Below are 21,091 nucleotides of genomic sequence, written 5' to 3'. Positions count from 1 at the left end.
GGAAAACTGTATTTTGATTCTTCCTTTCCCCATTTGTTTTTAAGGGAAAATAAAATGTAAAACACAGAAGCATCCAAACCAAACAAACAACACCCCCCCAAAAAAACCAAACCAAAACAAAAAACTACTAAAAAACCTAAGCAAAACCCCTCCCAGACTGGCATGAGGTCAGATATTCAGCACTAGAACACACTTGTTTCCTTAACTTGGCTCTTCCTAAATTTTGTTTTCCCCTCCCACCATTTCCTTTTTCTTTGGTGCCGGGCAGGAGACACGTGTTTCTCTTGCTGGAAAGGCTTAGTGTTGTATCCCAAAAAGTTCAGTTTATGGACAATCATTACTGGTAACTGTGAGGAAGCTGACACACAGGATCCCAGAGTCTCTCCTTCCCCCCCAGGCTTTGCCAGACCGGAATCAGAGCTCTCAGTGGCAGCACCTCCAGGAGCATCACAAGCACCAAGAAAGCCGCCAAAACGGATTTAAACCATTTTGCAGCTGAAGAACAGCCCGAGAACCATGTTTGTGCAACCTCTTTATCAGGGGTCTGATAAAGGAGTCTGATGTTTCAGATCTCTTTGACCACTTGAGAAAAAAGAAGAAGGTTTTACATGCTGTTTTCTGAGAAACCTGCCAAGCCAACACAGGCTAATCAATGTGAACAGGTCCTGGAAAAGAAGTTGACCAAATCTCTCCGATCATCCTCAGGGTCACAGTCAAACCCACACACCTTGGAGATTCAGGTCAGCCACACAGCTGCTCAGCATCCCCTGGGAGACTCAGAATGTAAGTGCAAAATTAGGGCAAGCACAGCAGTAGGCTGCAGCGTGTTGCTGGCAGAGGCACAAACCTGCTCCTCTACCCAGCACACCATCTATAAATAGGTTTATGAATACAGAACCTCTGCCAAGCTATTCTTGCTATTTTTTTTCCTTTGCTAATTTTTAATGCCTCTTGCAAGACTGACTCCTAGAAGTTTTATCTCCATTAGTATTAATAAACACTTATTAAATGCTCCAGCAATGTCTGAAAGTCTTGATAAATAGCAACAAATTTGTCTAGAATATGATTTTGCATTTAGAAAACTCAATTGTATTAAAAAAGAAGAAAAAAATGAGCTTACCTGAAAACAGAAAATTCACATGAAAAATCTCCACAGCTCCACAGCTTGGGAAATGAGAACCCACTTCTGGGACTTCGAGAGGAGACAAGGCAGTGTCAGTCCTTGCTCTTGTTCAGCTGTGCTCCTGGGGGTACCAGCTGAGCTCCAGAGCTGAGCCCTGGGCTGTTCCCCTCACTCTTGGCACCTGGAACAAGAAGAGAGGCACTCAGCTCCCTCTGCACAGGAGCAGCACAGCGTTCCTCAGCCCAGGCACGGCGAGGGATGCCTCCACTGCATCTGCTGCACACAGCCCCAGAGCAGGGAAAATCAGTACGGAGCCATTAGTGACAAGCACGGCTCCCTGCTCCTCTGCACCACAGGTGCCCTCTCAGGATACCCTGGGGACACGCAAAGCACTGGAAATCTATCTACAGAGCATCCTAACTCTCCCTCACAGGGACTACTTTTCTAGATAACAGTAGCCCCATAACAAACCTGCTAAAGCCCAGACTATAGCAAGAAGACTTTATGGTAAGAATTTTGTTTTGAGCTGCCAGTTTTTGGGTGACCAAACTAGCCAGGACTAATTTCTAACAGGGACATTAACCAAGGACTTAAATTACCTTGTACTTTCATCTGGTATCATTCTCTTGCAACTCTGTTTTTTCCCTTTCCATCTCAACCCTTACATATTTCACCATCCATTTTCAAGGATGGATGACTAAATGAAGCCCTTTATTAAGGCTCAATTTTCAAAAGCAATGTCACCTTCCAGTTTCCCTTTGATTCAAAAATTAGCTTCTAGGGGCATTTTCTTGAAAAGCCTACATCTATACTTATTTAAACTTTCTGGGGAATAATTGAGTATGGAAAATAAGGTTTAGCCTGATTAAATTTTTATTTCCATCTAAAAATAAAATGAAATGCATAGTAAAGAACTAGGAAAGCTTGAGCCTCTCTATTTTTTTAAAATTCTGAAAGATGAAGACAAAGGAGACATATTAGAATAAATTTTTTCCTTTCAGAATTCCCAAGAAACTTATGAACATATTCTTAAGTTTTGAGCTATGTAGAGGTGACTGCTAAGTGCTTGATGTGTTCTGAGCCAGCTGATCTTACTGGCCCCAATTTGAGCCATAGGACTACATGACCTCTGGGGGTCCCTTCCAAACCAAGCTATCTTATGATTTTTTCCAAAGGGAATGAAGACTGGTCTGCGCTTTTCAGAAACATAGCCAACCTTTTCTTTCATGTTTGCCACCACTTCTACTATATGCATCTTCTCCAACAAGGAACCTTTCAACAGCTGAAATCTATACTCATTTTATATATGAAAACTCTTCAAGTACCAAAATGATCAGAAATACCTTGTCACACAAACGGAAAGGATTTAATGCATTTAGGTTAAACTAGCCTGGTAAGAAAACGAAGAGAATGCATAATAAGTCCTTCACTAGATAACACTAAAGAAGGAACTGGGGGTAAAAGACAGGTGGTGTTTCCTGTAGAAGAAACTCCAGCTTTACAGTAATACATTTTCTAGCTGTGATTCTGAAGTCAAGACACTATTTTTTAAGCCATCTCTCATGTCACATGGCTGTCAGCCCTGTCTGCAGTGAAAGCAGTGGAATCCCTTGCACAGCGCACACCTCTCCCCAGCAGCACCACCCTGCAGTCACAGCTCCCTGTGCCAAGGCCCAAGGTCACACACAAGCCCCATCTCCTGTGGATCATCACATGGCCACTTCCCAGCCCTCCAGCTGCCTCCATCGTGGCCCTGTGTCAAACCCTTCAGCTGGCCAGCAGCTTTACGCCACAGTAAAAAGCTGACTTTTCAGTCTCTTGGAAGACAAACATTCTGAGGCTTTTTCCCCCAAAAAATTCTTAAGCATGTGTGTTTCTTGATTAATACTAAACAAAAAGACCCCTTGTGCAATGCAGCAAGATCTTTTTCTGTTTCTCCATGTACCTGCTCTCAGCCGAGAGGAATAGAGACATTATTTAATTGATAAGATGTTCGGGGAATGAAGTACAGGAATTCCAGTTCTAAAATATCATAAAGACAAGATATTAAAATAAAAAATAAAAATACTTTTTCCATCATTAAGGCGAAGGAATGCCACACAGGATTGGAAATTTCTCCTCAAATCTAAGTGAGCCTTATTCCTGTTGCTCTGACAATTCTGTCATGGCTGTCTTCCCCCTTCCCCTTCTCCAAGGGAAAAATGCCTTCTCTCTTAACCCCAGCAACACACTAGCCATCAGACACTATCACTGGTTCTGCTGCAAGGGAACACTGAGACAAGAAAGGAGTAATCCCCTCAGAAAACCACTCATATGGGTCTACCCAGCAAGTGGATACATATTTTTTCTTTCATTTTTCAAGAATCACAGGTACTTCTCTATTCTAATAAAATTATTTCAAATAAATAATTTGAACAGCACACCACAACCACGCTTAAAGTTGAGCCTTAGACTCAAACATATTCTAAAAGAGACTGTTGTTAGATATGAAGAGCTTTTTCTTCAGCATGCCCATAGTTTGCTTCAAAGCTCATTGTTTAAATAGGAACAGTTGACATGCAAAGTCAAATTTAAGGATCCTGGGAATAGCTGTGCATGACGGGCAGCTGGCAGGCAGGTCTGCTGAAAGGATGCAGTTCTGCACATGAAGTCACAAGAGTAAGATTCCTAATTATATGCAGTAACCAAGGCATGGAAGAAAAAACAGTTCATCAGTTAGCATCCAGCAGCACAGTGAGGAAGCTTTGTTCTCTTCTCTGGAAAGAGGACAGTCGATACTGCTCATATCAAAGCCTGGATCCACAGCCCTCCAGGCTTAATTAGAAAATCATGAAGAGTACAAAATGGCATTGGATACAAAATGATCATTTTTCTAGTAAATTTAGTGGAGTGAGCACTCTTACATTTACAATCCACACTCCCTTATCCACCCTTTTTCCCTTGTTAATGATACAGAGTTGGCTGCAGATGCAGCAAAACCTGTCAGCAACTGCAGGGTGTCCTAAAGCAAGTCTTGCCTATTATTCCAGCTGTATAGATGAAGGTTGCTGACACTGCTAACACCTCTGACATTTTATAATCAATTGCCAACATTTACAGAGGAGAAAATACCACTAGCTTTGAACACACTCAGAAAGAAAAAAATTCTTCTCAATTAATTTTAGGCTTGCTCTCTCTGAGCCAAAACATGAAACATGAGGCAACCTAACAAGTCAAATATTTGTGAGATTGTTTTCTGGCAGCCAGTGCCATATTCTGTTTGTATATAAACAATTGTAGTTTATCCATCTCTTCAAAACAACTGCAGTATGAATCATTGTAAGGACAACATCAGAGAAAATTGCCAAATACTATTAGCTATTATACTATTAGAAGAAAAATAGTAATTTAACTTTAAAAGCAACTATGAATATTAGACTATCAGCATGTTGCTAACACCAAATAACTATTGGTGAAATCTAGGATTAGACTCTTGGAAGATGAAAGGGGATGACCTTTACCTATCCCTTCACTGCTGGTAAAGAATGATGAAGCTCTTGCCATACAGTGCACATTTGCCTCGTGCCTGCTTTTCAGAACAAGAACAGAGATTTCTGCCTTTTAAACTAGCCTTACATTGATTTTTAGCCAGCTACAATATTCCACTGCTATAGCTAAGGATGGAGGGCTAAGGAAGAGATTTTAAAACAATACTTTGTAAAGGGTCCACAAGTCCTGTCTGATTTATAAACTGTCAATGTGCTTGATGAGTTCAGCAGCTGAGAAGCCCTGGATCTGACATTACTGCCCTTACTCAATAGTTCAAAGCAATCATTTTGAGTTAATACAGGGCCTCAGAGAACATGGGGATCTCTAACTTAAGACCTTTTAAAGATCTATATTTGGTCAAATTTGTTGCTCCTTCTCACCTCCTCAAATTTGACAGTCAGTTGCTCCATCTCTCCTTCTCAAATTTGACAGTCCTTCTCACCCTCCAGCTCCTAATTCAAACAACCAGTGCACCCTTGCTTTTCACAGGAGCTCGTTGCTGTACATTGTAATATTTGCATCAAATACAATTGCCAAAGGCACTCCAATTTTCACTAATAGTTATCATTAGGAGGGGGGAAAAAAAGTATTTTTGTCCAAAAAGAGCCATTTCCTGATGTTTAACATAGGCAGGATAACGGTCACAGGCAGCATCTTGGCTCAGCAGGCAACAGTAGTAGGTGGTAAATGAGAGTGCTGGGGAGGGGACAGATCTTTTTCCAGGGGGGAGAGGGGGCAGTGTCTGCTAAAGGAGGCACCCTGATGGCAGCAGATTTATGCATCCACTCTTGTCAGTCTAGGAGGAGGGAATCATTATGCAGGGCCAGCTGCAGGGGTGTGCACTGCTGTCGGGAAAAATTAGAAGTCTAGCACTGAACTATAAAGAAGGGAGAAATGACAGAGTGAATGAAAACTCCATGATAAACCCATTTAGGCTCTCTTCACCCTGGGATGAAATATGAAGCATAATCTCTTTGGCATATATGCTGGCAGAGAGTCAAACAAATATGCCTAGGTGCTCTCAGGCACACAGCCCAGAACGTGCAATGACAGCCTCCACCCAAAGGACCGTGACTGCCCAGGGTATGGGGCAAGAATCCTTCCTCAGCAGGTCAGCTCAGCCCTGGGGAAGGGTCACAGCACACTCAGATGCTTTTGGGAGAAATCTCCTCTGCTGCCCAATGCCTTCTTTGTGCAAATACCTTGGAAAGAAAGCTTTTCCATTTGAATACCTTGAGGGAGTGTGGGGGGTCAGGGTGGGCAGAGAGATGACTGGACTATAAAAGAGTGAAAAACACCCAAATGAAGGCCCTGGTATTTCACCCTTATTTGAGAAAATGAGAACTACCCAATTTCATGTGGCATTTCTTCCCCTGGGAGAATTTCTGAGGTGGTGAGGTCTGCATAACTTCTTGCCCTGTTTAAGGCAGAAGTGTGTTTTTTCTCCTGTGTTAACACATTCAGAGATAAGAAATATTCCAAATATTTTTTCATTGTGCTTGGTTATAAAAAAATAGAGATTTTTGGTCATACTGGTATCAGAAAACAAGGGAATAGGGAAAGAGCAGGCAAGGAAAGCAGTGCTCTTCAATACACTCCCAAAAGCCCCTGGTTACAATTCAAGCCCCAAGCCTAAGAGGGAAAGTGTTTGGTAGCTTTTCCTTCTGCCTGTCCTGCCCACTGTTCAAACCTAGGGGCTGGTGAAACTCTTTCTGGAATGCTAATGCCTTGCTGAAAGCCAGAAGGTACAAAATGAGAGCTGTTTAGAGAATGCTTTCCTGGGGGAAAAAGGGAGGGAGGGATGTACTTCAATACCTTATTTAAAGTTACACATAGGGACCCATAGTGTTAGGCTTATTTTTACCAGGAACAGAAAAAATACATTTTGCTCAGCATGCTATCATTGTAAATTCTGCCACTGTATGTCCTTCAGTGTAGGCTCTTTGAGATACAGTTTGATGAGAAAGGTTTGTTCAATTAAGTGTGTGAGAATCAGGGAAAACAAAAACAAACCACAAGCAGTTCTACTGTAAAAGTCCTTCTTTCTACTACACAGCACCTTCGGAAACATGGGTAATTATTTAATTCTCTGTAAAATACTTTGACTCCATCTGCCTTTTTTTAAGGCAGCTCTTCTATAATTCTTCCTGGTGGCATCGTCTATCAAGTGTAAAAAATATTTATGCTACCAGGTGTCAGATTAAGATACCACTGACCACATTGTAACTACCTGGTGTGTTTTACAAGCATTTATACCCTGTGTAGGTCTAACAGCTAAAAAAACCTGAAAAAGCTCAAAAGTACATTAAAAAATCACTACAAAACAATGTTGATACATTACTTCATTAGCATTGTGAAGGTGTAAATGGGGCGCTGAAGAGAAGAATGGGGTCTTCTGATGAAGGAAATGGAAGATATCTACATGCATGAAGGCTCAAAGAACATAATTCTGAAGGCCACTGCTTGATCAAAGTTTTGTGAGAAAACACAGAAATAAACCACGAGCTGTTACAGTGAGCAACAGAAATAAAACTAGCAAATTCCTAAACTACAAAACTATATAACTGTCAAAGTACAAAAAATACTTCTTACAGCTACATGGTTATGTTTCACTTTTTTTTCCTAAGGAAAGTAAGGACAGGCAAATGTATAATTTTAACATCAATTCAGGAAAAGCTTTAATAGTAAGATATCAAATATATTATGGAAAAGGGAAACGGAACACAGTTATTTATCTGACTTGAAAACAGCACAGTGTCAAGTTAATTTAAAATTCAATTTCAGTTTAAAGCATTACAAGGAAGAAAGAATCCTATGTATCATAGGCTGTAAATTGAAATCCTAGCAAGGTTTTTGTCTGCCAACTAGCTGTGTATCAACTATAAAGCCAGATTGCAGGTGCTTCTTTTAGGAGATTGGGCTGCAAGGCTCATATTCCGAGAAGTTTGTCATTTACTATTCCCAAAGGCATTTTATTTAAATTTTTTTTATAGTCAGTTAGTTAATGGAAAGCTGGCAGTACAATAACCCAGAGGTAATTTCAGCAAGGTACAGTACGTGATGCAAAAGCACAGAGGGTCCTACCCGTGGAAGTCACCAAGAAGGTGCACATTCATATAAACACATCTTTTATAAAAGCAAACATGCAAAAGCAGTTTGTCTGCAAAAACAGCTTTTAAGGTGACAGGAATTTAATAAATAAATAAATAAATCTTGGAGTATTTCCCCTTTCTAGAAAATACATCTGCACAAAGGTGTTTCATTTAAACTCTACGCAAAACCTTGAACACAATGGTTTGAGGGAAGAGGCGGGATAATCTTCCCACTTTTCTGAGCTGAGGGATAAACAAATCTGATAGAAAGGACATTTAATTCACCCCTGAACTCCAAACTGATTGAAAGCCTACCCAGATTTGGTACATATTATAAAAAAGTGACTCAAGGACAAGCGCTAGACTTCCAGCTTCAGAAGGTTCCTGCAAAGTGCAGCAACCAGTCTGATCAGAAAGGCAAATTCTGCTCAGAAAGGCAGATTCTGCTCCTCAGCCACCAGCCACTAACAACCCAGCTGGCCAGCAGACAGGAGCAGGGCTGGAAGGGCATGGAAAAGCTGCACCAACAATGAAAATAAGTGTATATCCCTGACCTCCACTCCTCCAAAAGAAAGGCAAAGAAAAGCTGCCATTTACAGCAGCTGGGCTACTCTTATTTAGTAGCATAGGCCTTGAACCTCCTTGTACAAACACTGTGAAACCTCAAAACCTTGCTGAGGGAGCAGATGAGCACCTTGGAAAGCTTAGTTTTGTCAAAGTGGAATTTAAGGTGTGTGCAAATTGGTACTCAGGAAAGGGTAATCTTTGAGGACATGAATTTATCTCCACTGACATATCCACAGCTGGGAATCGGTGTGAACAGCTTCCTCATGCTGATACATTCCACTTCTTTTTCAAATGGAAAGATGTGGAGAACATTATTAGAGGTGATAGAAAAGTGTTTTCGTACTGCAGTAATGGCTTTTACCCTATCTTTGAAAATTACATAATTTGGTGTAAATTTATCATATATGCCCATTATATAGAGTTACATTAATTTTTCATAAAACAATAATTTCTAAAAATGCTAGAAGATTTACAAACACTAAGGAGGGAGGAATTTGATAGAGTTTGAGATGGAAAAAAACCCTTTTGCCCTTAAATATTGTTTTAAAATACATCTGGGCCCCTTCCTGCTCCCACAGCAATACATGAGTCTGTGGTTATGCCTCTCCCCACTCCCCTTCAACTCCCCACTAAAACTCTCACCATTTAAATGGCTTATTTGCCTTTTTGCCTTACCATGCATTTTTGGACTTACAGCTCTAAGGTAAATTTCGAAAAACTTTTGCTGGCACTTAATAATATGGAAACCACCACCACTGCACCAATATTTATACACATGGAATTACAAAAATATACCATTTACTCTAATGTACTACTCTTTCCCTGCTTCCTACTCTAGCAGAAAACAGAAAGGGGTTTAGCAGCGATAAGGAATTGACTTAGGATATCTTCACCATGGAGTGCCCTAGTGAAAAAGGTTTACATCTGAATTATGCAGTGTCCTTTGCAGAATGGCCAAAACAAGCCTCAGGTTGCCTAAATTTCTGGGTAAACTAAGAATCACTGTTTTAAAAACGAACACCAAAATAATCCAAATTTAAAACCGTGCTTCATCTTTTACTAGGAAAACCAGGCCACAGCACAGGGATGTTGCACACAAGAGGAGACAATACTTGCTTTCCTTCCAAGCTGTCCCTGACACAGCATGTGACTCTATTCTAATGCTACTTTTTAGTAAAACATTTTTTGGTCGCCAGATGTTGCACAACGCAAAGAAGGAGGACTGGGAGCTGGAAATGACAGCTGCTCCAAGATAACTTGCCTTGGACTAAAGCAGCCTGAGACTGGAGTGTTCCTCACATGATGGAGAGAGCCTTCTGTGCAGGACTTGAGGCTTCAGATTTTTACCAGTTTGATGGAGTTTGGGAATTCAAGTTTTACCAGACTCCGCAGCACTGTCTGATACCATTTGATTGTGATATGGGCAAAACCAACTAGCAAAGGTGATCAGAGATGATCATACATGGACACGACTGCAGGGTTTTCATAGGAAGGCTCACAATGTACCATGGAGTGGGTAAAAGGATTAAATCCTGCATCAAACTCCATCCCACTGCACATGTAAGAACTAACAGTGGTGCAGCAGAAGACCAAAAGCAGCCTAAGACTTTACATTTAATTGTCAATCATTTAGTCTCGAAAAGCTAAAAAGAGATTGTTTTAAAATAATTTTAAATGTTTCAAATTTTCCCCTTACATTTGGTTTGCACACCAAAGTGATAAAAAAAGCTTCAAATATTCCAGTATTATGCAAAAAAATCTTAAAGTATTGGTAGTACTTCAGAAAAAAAAGAAAAACATCTCAGAAAACCCAAAAATATTATCAAATTCTTTGAAGGCATTTTCTGTTCCTCTAAGACTTTTATACTAATTGGTGAGCCCCTCATTTAATCTCTTATCATTACCGATCATTTCTAAATGACTGAGATTTAGGATACACCATTTTAATACTAATGGTGTACCTAATGAGATCAGATTTTTAATAAGATTCTAGGCATTTATATCAGAGAATGGCTTTGACAAAAAAATAGGAAGGTAGCTGTATATCATTAAGAGTGAGCCTGTTCAGATTGTTATTATCACATTCGCTATTCTTTTTTCATATACCATTACATGGTATGGTGAAAATCACACAAACATATAAATCCTTGACACTAACACAAAATGCCTGCAGGTCCATTTATATCTCATTCTCAGTATATACACAAAACTTTCAGTAAAGAGATGCTATGGAGGATAAACACACGTCACTTGTGACTAACTTAACCAGATCTAATTTGGCCAGCAAAAATGTTAGCTACTTCCTAACTTGTTTATTGACCACTATCAGAAAAACAATTCAACATCCATGTTAGTACATTCTAATTTTAGTATTATCACTTTTTATTCCTTATCTTGCCTGTGAAATACATAATTATGAAAAGTAATTATCATTATATATATATATATATATATATACATACATACATACATATAGGTGTCAATAACTACTAATTAAATTCTGCTGCTTCATTTTTGTGCAGAAGTATATCTAGAGCTACTGCAGGTTGCCAATAAGACTGCAGTGGGTCCATATGTTAGATTACACACAGCCTAAGTGAATGCTGAGGCACATCATCTTTCAGTATTATAGCAATTTCAGGCTGGGGTTGATTTTCCTACAGAAATACAACCAATTAGTGTTCAATTTTGAGCCATACCAGAAACACTCTTTCAATAGATTCAAGCACCTTGATCATTTGCAGCAGCTCTTTTGATGTGACTAACCTGAAAAAACTTCAACAGACAAGCATGCTTTATTTCTGTTCATTCCTGAGTTTATTGGCACTCCTGTTTCTGTGCACTTCCCTCCTTCGCTTGGGTCCAGTCCAAGCCATCCAGGCCTCCCAGGACAGGGAGAAATCCTTGACCCACATTTGGAGGTTAAACTCGTGGTGGGCTTCTGGGGTTTAGTGCAGGCAGCACGAGATCACCTGCACTGCTGCTCTTTCCAGGCTGATGACACTGAGGTCTCTGTATAAAGTACTGTTTGTTCAGAAAAACAACAATGTGAAGAGAGGCCTGGCCATATCTGGGAGCTAACAGATCTGCATGGCTCAGAAGAAGTCATGTGCTTCCTGCATGAAAGCCCTGGAAGAGCTTCCCTGGCTGCTCAGATGAGCCTTGAGACTGTGTCTGGGAGATGTCATTTGCTGCAGTTTGAAGTCCTTTTACCACAGTCTACATAAAGGCAGGGAATATCTATAGTTCCTCTACAGGAAAAACTGTCTTTAGAACACACAGCAGTATTTTATCACTTCACCTACTCAGGCTGGAGCACAAAGCCCAAGAGAGCAAAGAGAAAGAGATGCACATGCAGTCAGTCAACACCACAATCCCTGATGATGCTGTGTATCTCCACAGCACTTGCTGTTGTCCATATTGATTTGCCTGCTGAGGGAACCCCTATTCTATACCTATAACCCAATTGTTCCTGCAGAGACAATTGAAAGGTAAATGTAGACAGAGTTCTGTATGTTCCCAGCAGAATCTTCCAAGAATTGTCCACAGATTTAGTCAACTGGGTACCTATTCAACTTGCTATCTTCATCTTAAACTTCTTATAAATAAGACATGAAGGATAAGAAGTTTTGATCCAACCAGAAAACATAATTTGGGCCAAAAGCTTGTATTAGTGCTAGTTGCCATTAAACCTCACAACTACACTGCAAGTCAGCCTGAAGAGAAAGTGTCTTTCTATTGCCCAATATTAGTCAGTTCACAATTATGGTGTGCATAGGAATAAGAAATTTAGGGTACAGGATCAGTGCCAGGATACAAACATATTATGCCTACACATTGTTATTCCAGTTCAAACACTCTCACCTACTCTAGTTCTGAAATGTATTAGCTTCACTTATGAGTAAATACAACTGTAATGAATACTAATAAATAGACTACAAATAAATAAAGATGAGATTTTTTTTTCTTTGTTGGGGAACTATTACAAGAGACTTACATGCAGACAGAATGGCCATTTCCTAATACAGAATCCATCGCTGTCACTTAACATATGACTCTCTTCTAATGTTGTGTTATGAGACAGAAAGTCAAATAATCTCTTTTGCTTTGATGAAAGCATGAGGAAGTTGACTCAGATAAAAGCAGAGACTAATCTGTTTAAACAGCTTGGGTCCAAAGTTGAAAATTAAACAAAATCAATAACAAATACAGGCCTGCTGTATTTGGAATATGGAGAATCTGCCTTGAGCATGAAATAAAAAAAAAAGGATGAAATGCTACTACAAAAATATTTCATGCCAGAATATTCTATATGTGAGGTTTGTGAAGACCCTCATTTGTTTGAATTTGCATGTGTTTATTCATGTATAAATTGATATAACACACACTATTTGCTAGTAATTATGTAGTTTAAGAAGGTTTTGGCTAATCTAGAGGTAATGAACATCAGGGTAAAATGATATTTATTAGAAAAGCAGAGAAAGAAAAAAGTGAAAGCCCTCAATGTGTTCCAATTATTTAGGCTCCAATCTTTGGTGATACATTTCTGGCACAAATCTGTTCAGGTCAGGTATTTATCTGAGCTAGTGATGTGTTCAGGGGGAGCACAAAAATGCCTGCATCTTAGGCCACATAACAATTTTTAAGGAACTGGCCATTCAAATCTTTGGAGAGAGGTATTCAACAAGGCCTCTCTGCCTTTTTAGAGAAAAAGCAAAAATGTGCAAGTTTGCAAAGTAGAAAAGATAATTCCTTCCCACTCCACCCATAGAAGATTTGGCATGAGTACTTACACAGTAGTATTAGTAAGAAAACTTACATAGAAGACAACAGAACAGCTTGAAATTGGATTTGACTTTGGATCACTACAACACATCCTTCCTACACCTTAATAGCCAAAGGTGTGAAGAGTTGAAAAGAGAGCAAATATGCTGTCTTTAGTTGATAAATTCAAGTATTCATGAAAGAAATCAAAACCTAAAATCATCACTGCAGGCTTCTGAGAAAAGATATTAAATGTGCATGAACCTTTTCTACACAGACAACCTGCAAAAACCTCCCCATTAACCTGTCTGAGATCTTCTGAAGTAAAAGCAAACTCAAAACCCCCAAAGCACCTTTCAGTTCTCAAAATTATTTTTCTATAATAGTCAGAGAGAAAGACCAGTAACAGGTCATCCTACCTCAGTGAAAGCAGGCAATTGTTACAAGTTTATAACATCCAAAGTGTACCTGTGAACATAGTTTATTAAATTCTCTTAAAATGCAGAATTACTGTAATCATAACAAGAAGAAGCATACAGCACAAATCATCAAATTTATAACTGACTTCCTTTCACCATTTGAGAGAAAATAGCTTTTCAGATTTTTGCTTTTCTTCTCAGCAGTCCAAAATAATGTCCCTCAAGGAATTGAACTAGTGAAAAGGCCAAAATTTTTCAGAAGGAAGATAGAGGATAACAACATATTAAGCTGGCAAAAATAAATAGTTTCAGATTCTGATTCATCAAGTAGAGTACTGTGAATGGTATTTTTATCATTCTGTAGCAAAAAACCCCTCAGCCCAAAATCACATTCCTTGAAAAATGTTTGGTCTTCCTAAATATTTAGAGAGGCACATGTTGATCTGCAGTTCTGCGAGCGAAGTAACTTTAGGCCTTGTGATTCCATTTGTCTCAGAACTCGAAGTGTTTGAACAAAACCCATAACACCTGCCTGGCCAAGGGTTAAAGCAACCTTTCACAAGGAAGAAATCAGCCTTTGTGGTTCTTGGGATGGCTTCAGGCCCATAAAGAAACAATTGCATTACGCCCTAATTACTCCAGCTGACTCAATGCATAAACTGGGATCCCTCTGAAAGCATTTCAGAACATTTTGTAATACAGAAAATTAAGGTGTTGCATTATACTTCCCAGACCTGACAGCAAGTTTTTTTGCAGAGCTCATTTAAAGTAGAACCAATATAAAAAGGGAGGAACAACAGGCATGACAAAATTATGCAGAGGACAGGACATATGGACAACAACTTTCAGCTATAACAATGGACTGCTGTGTATGACTCTCAGAAATGGCAGCACTATGCTCCTACTGCTCTATTTCCCCCTGCAAATTAATCTAAGTAAATTTCAGTGAAAAAAATGTTTGTTTTTTACCCTCACTAGGTAACACCACTGTTATCCTTGCCTCCTGGTAGAAAGGAGAAACACCTGCAGCAGATGACCTATAAAGTTTCCCAACATTCCTGTGAGGAACAGTATTTTATTGCTCAATTTGGTTTATCCATAATATGTATCTCCATCTTCCATAGTGATGGATAAGGAGTTTTCATCAAGCAGTTTAATACTGGGGAAAAGGAACTAGTATTTTATGGGTTAAACATACACATAAGGAGAGAAACATACAATACAGAATTATAAGGAAAATCTGCAGTTTCCTAGATTCATATGTATCTCTTTATATGTATTTTTCCTCTGTGTGTACATGTACACTACAGATATGCTAGGAGTAACAACACTAACTCTACAGGGTTGTATCTCTTTCTCACAGTGTATATATTCTTGGAATTCAATCAATTACAAGGACAAGCAAATATCTACACTGGTAGGTAGCTGCTCATCTTTGAGGCAAGACATATATATTGCTGGCTAATGCCAAAATAAAATCATAAGGTCTATATATTAATGCAATATAAAATAAGGTTGGGAAGCACTTGCAATAAAGCGACACACTGTGACATAAGCCACTATTTCAATTTCCACACCAGCCTGCAAAGTGAAGCAGCCAAGGAGCAGGGATGTGCTTTTAGCAGCCCTGGCTAGTGGGCTCCATTTCCCTGACAGGAGCAAAGCTGCTGCCAGGGAGGGGCAAATGCTGCAGCTCACCCCCCAGCATCCACTTGAGTCTGGGAGTCGGAGCCTTACACAGGAGATCTGGGTCAGGACTTTAGTAGAAACAAAGGCAAAAAGCACGGATGCACGTTTCCAGCCTCAACTGCTGGCTCTGCATCTGCAACAACGTAATCCCAGCTCCCATTTCCAGACCACTATCTGAGAGCCTTGTCTATGTTTTGGCATTCATTGCAAAGTTTTCACTCCAGTTCTGTACACAAAGACTTCCCATGATGTACTTTCTTTCTTTACACCTTAAAAAAGTGTCTACTTTGATCTTTTCAAACCACCTTCTCCTCATCTACAATCCAATTCCACAGCAAGCTCTGGACAAGCCCACTGTGCTTATGCCTTACAGATGTCCCTCCTGGGCAAGCATGCTTATTTACGGATTGCAATGCAACTCTGTAGCATGGAAGTAAACAAATGAACAACCCACTCCTTCCTGCAAAGACACATGAAAACCTAAATTTAGTTCCTTGTCATGAGAACCCATCAGCAGTTAAACTATCCATCTTCATCACCATAATTCAACAGCAGGCTTCTCTTTTACAACAACATGAAAATAAAGCTGCTGGCAACGATTATTTTGATGCATCTGGCAGATAGAGCACAGCATATCCATTCCATATCCAGTGCACTGAACTCAGTATTCCTGTGGTCAGACGCCCTTTGACTCGTCTCAACCTCTACCTCGGTTAAATTTCTCTTTTGGTTTCTCCATCATGACTGTGGGGCAGACAGTAAATGCATTTGCCTCCCCAGGGAGGTACAGAGCACAGCTGCTCCATGGTGATGTGCAGGGGAAAACTTGCTCTTTTATATTTTTCCTCTGCTCAATCTCAGGCCAGACACACAGGTCATCCTACATACACAGGACTTTAAGTGGAGGCCACCAGCTTGTCTAAAGCACGTAATTAAATTTGTTTTACAAGCTTGTAAGTAATTAAATATCACTTCTCAGACTGAGATTTTAATTGTCTTGAGTTGCCTGACAATAGCATTTTTCTCAATCTAGTTTGTTCCCAAGTAAATGTGAAATTTTAAAGGAGCTACCGCTGATAATTCTACAAGAACTAAAAAGCAGCAAAAAATGTTCAACTACCCATAGCTTTAAGACAATAATTATTAAGTATTCCTAATAAAAAAGTTTCAAAAGTGTATCCAGATTTTCATCAGCTTCTTGGTAATGGAAATGTTAAAAGACAAACACAGAGCATTCTGCCTCTGTTTTCATGATGCTCACAATAAATCCTGAGGCAGATCTGAACCACAGCTTTAAATACAAATCCATGTTTTTCAAGTCAGAACTACATCTAAATTACCATAAGAGTATCTGTAGATACTTTCTTAATTTGGAAAACTCATTAACTGCTTGGTTATGTAGAATAATGAAGCCTTAATTTTAAGTATTATCGTAAATTATTCTATTTCACAATATACTAAGCATCATCTTAAATTTTCAAAAACCTACAAACTCCCTGGAGGAGCCACTACCACACAAACTTGTCAGATGTGGGACAGAACTCTTTTCAGGATCTAAAATGCAGCATACAAAGTAGCCAGGTATGTACCTGCTTCCATTGCAATGGCACTTAAACAGTCACACCCTTGCCAAGTCCATTTAAAGGACATAACCACATTTTCAAAACTTCAAAATGTAGTGTGTTTTTCTCTGCAGCTGTCTGTATTTAACCCTAAATAGCAGACAATCCACATTAGGTTTTGGAGAAAGCTTGCTTTTGTGCAAGATACATAAGGCTTCCTACTGATAAAGAGGGTCAGGGCTGTACTCCAAGCAGGCAGATTCTCCTACTCAATTGTACCACTGTCCCAAATTTCTGTCAAGCCATGGGAACTGTTCCCAAACTCCGTAAGCCAAAAGAGGAGGAGGGGAGAACTGCTCCCTGTGCAGTTACCCCACATTATATGGGTGGAGACATAAACAGGTATCTCCTTTTAGAGCCCCTTGGGGGGAGCATTAGAGTCATCCCTTCAAGATGCTTTGAGAAGATCAATTCTTGCCTTTGACCTGGAATGCTGTTAGAAACAGGATTAGGATACAATGACAGGGAGTGGTTCCTCACAGATTTACACCAGAACAACCAGGCCAGTGCAAATTTGCCAAAGACAAAGGCAGAATTACAGGGGCACCTTAGGATCTACCAGCAAGACAGAAACTTAACTGGAAGCTACATAATTACCTTGCTGCTTCTCAAAATATTGAAAGACCTAAAATATCCACTTGTCCTGAAAAAGGCCACAAAATTAAAGCATGTACATAGGCAATAAAGCCCATGAGGTTTGGTAAGATTTGTATCAACAAACCCTTAGACATGAGACTAAAGAGTTTAGAAGTTGAACATGCAAAAAAGATGCAGAAGGATATAATCAAGGCCAAACACCATCTTGCAATATTAAAAACTACAAGGTCATCTGAAGTCAGTTGTGCAGATAGCAGCTCCCCATGAAGCTACAATCTGTGTCACAAGTTGAAAGTTAAAAAGAGCTCATCAGAATCCTGGAATCCTAGACTGTTGTGGGTAGGAAGTGGACCTTGAAGACCATCTAGTTCCAACTTACCTGCCATGGGCAGGGACACCTTCCAGTAGATCAGGTTGCTTAGAGCTCCATCCAACCTGGCCCTGAACACTGCCAGAGATGGGGCTTCCACAACTTCCCAGTTCCTGTGCCTTTCCACCCTCACAGTAAAGAATTTTCTCCTAATATCTAATCTAAACCTACTTTCCATCAATTTGAACATACTCCCCCTTGTCCTGTCACTGTATGCCCTTGTAAATAGTCTTGCCCCATCTTTCCTGTAAGCTCACTTTGGGTGAAGTGAATACTCACTTCCTTCTCACAGGAAGGACACAATTAAGTAACCCTGAAGCCTTCTCTTTTCCAGGCTGAACAATCCTAATTCTCTCAGAAATTCTTCATAGGAGATGTGCCCCATCCCTCTGGTCAACTGAATCACAAACTGAATTTTCAAAGAAAAATGGATACTAAAATAAAGAAAAGGCACATGGAGTGTTCAATTTAGATCTGTTTTTTGGGGAATTTGATTAATTGATTTATTTCAATTTGTTTTTAAAAACCCATCATTGAGTACGAGTCTATCCTTCAAAACTACAGTATCATCACAATTCTCTTAAATATTTTGTATTTCCCTTGTGAGATTAAATGATGATATATGATTTAACTCCCACATGATGTGATGAAGGGAGATGCTATGTGTCTCTCTTTCCTTATTCTTTTCTGTCTAGTTTTTGGATGTTTGACCACTTGTGTGCTGTCTTGCTCTTAGTCTCAGCATTTATGGCATCCTGACCTGGAGATGATACTCACAGAAGGGAACTGCTAAGATGTAATTGCTTTAAAACTACACAGGGGAGGAAAAAAACCCTACCTAAAATAAGCTATTAAAACTACAAACTCCTGGACCAGCAGCACCAATATCTCTTAAGCACCTGCTAGCTATTTAACAGAGACAGTTAACCCAATACTAATTACTCAAACTACCTTCTGTTCTACAGTGGAGCTCAGCAATTGTGATAGGTAGTAGACTTAAAGACTCAACACTTAAATTACTATAATACTTCAGAAAGAAGTGACATATCTTCATGGACACTGTTAAACTGCAACAAGTGATTGCAATAATGAATGTATGTTTACTATGTAATTACTGTCTTTCTAAATCCCAAGGGAACAGTATGTGAAGCAAAGTATTATGTAAAGTATTAATTCAATTTTTAAAAATTATCTGAATGCATACTGAGTTATAAGCCCCTAAAAACTCTTACTTACATTTCAAATATGTGTGTTTGACTTAACCAGCTTATAACACAATAAAGCCAATCATTATGAACTGCTGACTTTAAAAAAATCCAGTCTGTTAAATTATTTTTATTATGACAATTACAATAATTTCTTTCATGGGGCATGCTACCAATTGTGCAGGCCATGATCTGAATAAGAAACAGTGTCAGTTGAAATAATGATGGAACAACATTCATCTGCAATTCCACACACGTGCACTCTGGGCTTCAAGTATTGTAGAAAATATGCTTGAAGCTGAGACCCTGAAGATGGTTTAAGCTCACCAGCAGCTTAAGTGCCTCATTGATGATTATTAAGTATTTACTGTGATAAACACAAAAACCCCCAGCAAGGTTTTCTACTTGGCCAAATCATACACATGGTTTCTGCACTTTCATATTTATAACTGCTTCTCTTTGAAGAATCTCTGAAACAGCCTAACTTCTCAGGTAAGACTTCTGGAAACTTGTGAGAACCTACTCATCTTTCTGGTGCTTTTATGGACTTATAATGATAATAAAGCCATTTCTAAGGACTCTTGAAAGGAGAATGGCCATGGCAGCTGTTCTCTCTTGCCCAATCGTTGGGGAGAAAAATGTATGGAATGTGTTTAACTAATGCAGTTGAGCAAAACCCACTTCATCATCTTGAATTACTTATTTGTAATGAGTTACTTGTTCAACACTGGCCAAAATAAAGTTTTTGGCCAGTGTTGATCAAGTCAGAACTCTTAGAATTCTGTTGCAATACTGTTAATCTCTTATTGTTAATTCAGAAAGTTAAGAGAAAGGAAGCTGATTTTAATTCATTTAACAGAACCCCAAAGACAAGATTGTTCTGTTATTAACAAATGCTTCAAAGATTTTCTGCCAGTCCTGTTTCCTCTCCAGCTGGGAATAAAGTTTTCTTCCCTATTAATACAAGTCAATCATTCTCTGCCTCAAATTCATCTTTGAAGTTTCCAGTGATCTCAATGTTCCTTTAATGAACACAGATTTCTTTTTAGTACATAAGAATTCCTTCTTATTACAGGATATTTTAATTCATATTTGTTGGTTAAGGTTAGAAAAGTTGAACATTAAGTTTCATATGAAAAGTACTAAAAATACTGGGAATGATGGATGATACCTATACACATGATGGTCAAAGGATGCTGTCCTGGCACTTTCAAGAAGACAGCCATGTTCTGCAGTTACAAAATACCTATTTTTCTTGGAATTTGGATACTGTACACTGTGTTGTGAGGTGATGTGTCATATTTTCACCAAAATCCTCTGAAAGGTGGAGGCTGCAAGAAAAGTTGCTGACACTAGTAACAGAGAACAAGAGCCAGCTATTCCACACAACAATCATTTAACCTCACAAATTAGAGCAACAAAGTAATTAATTTCCATAAATCTAAGCACTGAAGACCTCGCAGTAATCTTGTATCTGGAATTCAATTTTAACATGAGAACATACTAACACATGCAAGAGTGCCAGTATTTTGGTTTATACTACAAAGGTGGTTACAGAGATACCTCTGGTCATAAACAACCAGTTTGATTAGCAGTTTAATGGGCAGACTGTCCTCACTGTGTCTAGCCTCATCACCCTGAACCTTTACACACTCTCTCCAAACTCTCCTCCAGGAAGAGCAAGTCTGCCATAGTTTAATCTGATATTAGTCTTCAAGTATAAATAATACAAGGAGATGAGCTAAAATGTCTCATTGATTAAAATTCTACACTGTGAGCTTGTCACATTTCAATGTGCAAATTGCTTCTGTCTGGCCTGCATTCAGAAGTCAGTCATCTAAATATATATACACACTTGCTTGATTTTAAGTTTAGTATCACAGCTGAAGCACAGATTAGAATCAGAAGAGATTTTTCCCTACAATGAATTTTTAAGTAATGATGTATCTGGTCAACTGATTACCTAATGAGATGACTGTATTACATGATGTGGCTGCCTTCACACAGCTGTGAAGAGCTCAGCCAAGCCTCGGGTTGAAAGCTAAGCTTTAGGTTTCTACCATGGTTTGCAGCACTTTAACTATAGCTATAGTCCTCAGAGAGGCCAAGAAATCA

The 21,091-nt window shown here is 39.2% G+C and overlaps 1 protein-coding gene across 9 annotated transcripts in view; it reads right to left on the bottom strand.

Moving 5' to 3' along the window:
- Positions 1 to 21,091, bottom strand: part of PLXNB2 (plexin B2) — a 251,654-nt gene that overhangs the window by 169,009 nt on the left and 61,554 nt on the right. For all 9 annotated transcript variants that reach the window (XM_071423798.1, XM_071423794.1, XM_071423795.1 and 6 more), the window contains one exon: positions 1,121 to 1,304. The gene's annotated coding sequence lies outside the window, so the exon portion shown is untranslated. The remainder of the gene's footprint in view (positions 1 to 1,120; positions 1,305 to 21,091) is intronic.

Source organism: Agelaius tricolor, unplaced genomic scaffold (assembly GCF_023055355.1).
Source record: "Agelaius tricolor isolate 1412-34295 unplaced genomic scaffold, bAgeTri1.0.p SCAF_3, whole genome shotgun sequence".
In the NCBI taxonomy this organism is placed as follows: domain Eukaryota; kingdom Metazoa; phylum Chordata; class Aves; order Passeriformes; family Icteridae; genus Agelaius; species Agelaius tricolor.
The sequence above is the reverse complement of the archived record's forward strand: the minus strand, read 5'-3'. Positions and strand labels throughout refer to the sequence as shown.